Here is a 5,162-nt window from a genome sequence, read left to right as displayed (position 1 = left end):
GGTCAGATACGCAGTACAGAAGTATTATAAAAATACTTCTGCCCTTCAAATAATCTGGGTCCATGCGCTGTAAAGTTTTAAGGTTTGGGGGATGGGGTAGGATTTGGGGGGGCAGTTTTACAAACACAGTCAGAGGTACGAACAGCAACGTTGACAGAGCTGCAATCAAGCTAGGTAGAGAGTACATTGTACAAATCAACTCCTCTTTTACCTTTCATCTCTCCAAATGACAGAAAATCTTCACTGATGCCAACTTTGCTGTTCGTACCTCTGACTATGTATGCAAAACTGCCCCCCAAAACCTACCCCATTCCCCAAACCTCAAAACTTTACAGGGCATGGACCCAGATTATCTGGTTATCCCCAATCCTCACCCCATATTTACCGCTCACGTTACGGCGTTATCGCGTGCGTTGGGGCTTAAATTTTCAAAAGCATTTATACGCATAAATTATAGTAATATGCAAGTAAATGGGCTCCTTGAACATCATCCCTGGGCTTATACGTGTAATCGCGTCCACACGTACGGTGTAAAGAGGCCTTTCCTGGGGCAGAGAAAGCATTTATGAGTATATTTTTTAAAGTATGTCGTATAAATGTTCGTGTGCACATTTACAACCTGCTCTCTAGCACAGTCCTGCTAATTTTCAGAGCGGACTTGCGTACATGAGTCTGCTCTGAAAGTTTAGACTGAAGTCCATGTGTACAAAATACATAGAGCTGAAGTCTACAGGCACAAGCAGACTTCATCCTTAACATGTGGTTCCTTTCACTGCTTAAAATCACAAGCCACACAAATTTCGATGGGGGCAGAAAAGGGATTGGGTTGGAGACGTTCCTGGGATGGGCTTTGAAATTTAGCCAGCAGATGTGCTAACCATCTAAATGCAGGCAGGGTAACCAGTGTCTAAATCTTGTCATTCAGATGTTGAGCAGGTAGATTTAATCGGATGTCCTGCCACGCAGCTAGCGGGGAAGTGCAGCTGAATATCTGTGCAAAAGATAAATAAGTAAATGTATCCTGTTATCTTACCTGCTGGGTGGGTTTTTGAATCTCGACTATGAAGGCTTTTCTTCCATTCTCTATTTATGAAATAAAAAGAGCTGTCAAACAAGCCCATAACAAAAAAAAAAATCAAAATTAGTTTAATCAGAGCTAAATCTGTTTTGAGCATTCCTAATATAGGCAAGCTGACCTGATAAATTAGCCTTTTACTGTGCTTAACACTTTCTTTTCTTGTTCACGCTGCATGTCTGCTACATATTTATAGCTAAGAGAAAGGAGCATAATATCTGGGTATAAAGTGAATAATATGCTAGTTCTACGGACTCGTGCTAGAGTTATTCATTAATGGGTGTCACTGGCAATACAGCAGTCAGCTGGGAAATGAAATATCCATAATCAAACCAGTAAAAAAAAAAAGGAATAGTACCTTTATTGCACTACTCATGTTGATACTGCCTCTCACTGTTTGCTGATTACAGCCTAAGGTGAAGGACTTTATTTTTCCTAAATAATCAGAAAGCTTTCTGCAGCTACTGCGCAGATTGTTGACCTATCAACATCATCGTAATCAAAACTTCTGGGTGTTCAGCGCCATGGAGATGGAAATTTGCATGGTAATGATGGGTCAGATCTAGCTGAACTATTTCATTATCACTGATGATTTGGCAGCCAGTTGTGGGGGGGGGGGGGGCTTATTTATTTATTTATGTTCAGCAATGAAGCAATGTCTCTTTTTTGGAGATAATTTGACATTGTGCGATTTATTAATATTGCCTCCTTTTTTTGACTGATTTGGGATAGATCGTTTCCCAATATATTGCGTTGGAGTGAAAGGGTTCTCTGAATCTTACTGAAATTGATATGTTAGGAGTTTATTACTATGCATTATCTTTCATGTTCTAAAAACATAGTGAAACCTTTTTTTTTTTTTCTTTTAATGTGTTTTGGCATCCTATGGCTGTGAACACTGTACTTGTATCTTACAGGATATGCTGAGGCCCTTTGGCATAGCCAGCACAAAATGAATTCAATAAAATGAAAATAATTTGGCATGATGGGGATGGGTGGGGGAGAAGGGTTTTGGTACTGCAGTTTTCTCCGGCTGCTTTCCTCTTCCAACTCATTCAGAACCAGCCTTCACTGGGTGCCTGCGTCACAGCTACCTGCGGATCTCTCCTCTCTCTTTTATATCCCTTGCCAACTCATTTGGTTCGATCATTGCAGCGAGAGTTCTCAGCCGGGGGGGGGGCCATGCACCAGTGCTCCTTCCAGAACCCTGCAATCATGGGCCCTGAATCCATCCACTAGGTGGCACAATTGCACATTGCATCCTCGATGAGCATAAGACCTGAACCAGGAGTCACACCTAGGTCCTCTGCATGGCAATGCCAATGACCCGCTAGGCTGGCTTGTATTGTAATCACTGTGAGCATTACCTCTTCTTTTTTTTTTTGCAGAGGGAGAGGGGTTCTTCTATTCTTCTCCCTTCTCTTCCTCCTGATTATTTCGCAGTGTACTAAGTATAATTGTTTGAAGCAAGGAGAGATGTCGAGCGTAGCTCTACATTGCTACCACAGCACTAGTGATCAGATAACAAAAACTCACGGGACTGTGTGGTCTCTTTAATATGCAATTTTCTTGAGATTACAGTTGATTTGTAAAGATCTTTTGAGTGTTTTTTTTTTATTTTAAATAGATTTGTTTTGTTCAACAGATTTGTTTTGTTGTGCAGCAGAATACAACAATCACAGGGTCCTCAAAAAGTTTGTATCATGAAATCAGAAATCATATTTCCCACAATATATCATAAAGCTACCCTACCTCATTATAAAACCACCCTTGTATTCAGCCCTTTAACATTCTAAGACATAATTTGTAATTCCCCCATGTTACTGAACCAACCAAACACTCCATGAAATCCACCCCAATCAGAAAACAAGTAAAATCAATGGCACACGTCCTCGAAGACTGCAGGAGAATCATTGGCTCCACAAGTTCACCCCACAGGTGTTGTACCAAAAAGAAATATCTCCTAGTTTCTCCTTCCCCTCCCAAATCACATCTACCATAAACTTGGAGGAATAACAACCCACATCACAATCTAACGGCCCTCGAACCCCCCACCGATTCCTCTGCTCACAAAATTCACAGTTTTTACCCTCCTTTTGCAAACTTAACCATAACACCAACCAGCAAAACAAAGAGACAAAGAATCTCTGTAAACTGCTTTCGACCCAGCAAGACCAGTAAAGTGCAGACCCAGGAAACATCCCCCTTAGCAGAGACACCAGTCCTCATATCATAGTGAAGACCCTCAGAGCCAAGAAGCCTCTCAAGTTCTTGCATGGACTAGATGAACCTCTCCTCAGGCACTTCCCACCAGACTGTACTCACTGCCACCTGAAGGCATTCTCTTGTGAAAAGACAGCACGGGACGATCGCACAGCAGGACCTACGGACTTCATCAGTCCAGTGGCCTGGAGTATTTTCACCGACTCCTCCACAGATTTGACTCGTGAGGTCACACCATTAATCGTGAACTGTAATCCAAAGGGGAACAACCATTTGTACTGGTTATTACCATTCCTCAGCACTTGAAGGACCTCTCTGAAATCACGACGTTTCTTAATTCTGATCAGGGAGAGATCCTGAAAGGCTTCCACCTTATGCCCGTGCCACTGCAGATCCTTAAGCTTCCTCGCCTGCATTATGATTTTTTCTTTAACTGCATATTCATAGAAGCATACCACAATATCTCTGGGAGCGTTACCCCTCGGTCGAGCCAGAGATCTATGTGCTCTATCCAGGTGAATTTTAGGAACTGCATCCTCTCTGTCAGGAGTGCTCAAAATCAGAGTGCAGATATCCTTGACCACCCACTCACAGTCAGTATAGGCAGCCTCTTAAGGAACTCCTCTAAATCTCAGGTTTCCCCTTCTGGACCTGTTTTCTAGGTCCTCTAACCATTTCTGAAATACAGCATTATCTGCTTTCAGGTTCTTGATCTCTTGCTGGGCGCTATCCTGGGCCATCTCCTGCTCACCCAGCCTGTGCTCCATGGCCTCAACCCGATCTCCCAGCTCAGCATATTCCCTCCTCGGCTCAGCCATGATTGTTTAGAGCTCCTGCTTCAGAGACCCCCATGCCTTCCCGCAGCTTACTAAACCAGTTTTGAAAGTCCTCACAGGATAACAAGGATTCAATCGTGCCATCGCTGCATCCGGCAGCACCGTTCCTGCGGATCGATGCGATGCCTCTCCGCCATGATCCTCGTATTCCTCCTCCATCTAACCGCCAGCTTTTTTCGTCTCGAGCACCTCGAAAGAAAATTGCTTCCACTCCGCAATTTTCTTGCGCACTGACATCATGGGTCATTCCGGAGACAGAGCGCTGCACTCCGATGAATTAAAACAGGCAGACTGCCCTGCTGCCGAAGGGATGGATTTTATCGAGGCCGTGAGCTCTGGTCTTAAGCTGCCATTTGTATGGGTGATGTCTCTTCCTCCTGAGCGTGGATTTTAAGAGCAAAAAAGGATGCCTGAACCTCTCACCACCATAGCTAATGGTGATAAGAGGTCCAGACCTGCATACTGTTACAGATTATAAAAAGAAAAACAATTCTCTTCTCAGTCTGAGTTTCTCAGCAAGGCAGATGAAGAACCTGCTGCTAGCTATCCTGGATATTTCTCTTTACAGGATACTATCCCTATAAAGAGTGCCTAAAAAATTTATGGCACATATGGCTAAAAAATTTATAGCATCCTGGAGCTTCTAGCTGAGAGAGCTGGAATTGCACCTTCGGAGGCTGATCTCTAATATGTCTGTAAGATGCCATATCTGGGGATTACCAAAGAAATATGAGATTGTCGGGGGTCGTCTTGTTTGTTTAATTCCAAAGCAAAGTTCTGAAAAATCTAGCCAGGAAGGATGCTCAGCCCTACTGGCGTGCAGCTTAATTGATGGCCGTGTAATAAGATATGAGAGTGCAGGAGCTCTAGAGAAGAAAGGCATTGCTGAGTAAATGCAGGAAAAAGCCAGACTTAACAGTTTTGAAAAGCAGCTCACAAACCAGGATGCCTCTGGAAACTGAACTATGCAGATCTCTATAAGTTGCACTTTTCCAATAGCCTCATAAATGTGATATACTGTAGAACGA

This window comes from Rhinatrema bivittatum, chromosome 8, assembly GCF_901001135.1.
Source record: "Rhinatrema bivittatum chromosome 8, aRhiBiv1.1, whole genome shotgun sequence".
NCBI classification, from domain to species: Eukaryota; Metazoa; Chordata; class Amphibia; order Gymnophiona; family Rhinatrematidae; genus Rhinatrema; species Rhinatrema bivittatum.
This window is presented reverse-complemented; position numbering follows the sequence as displayed.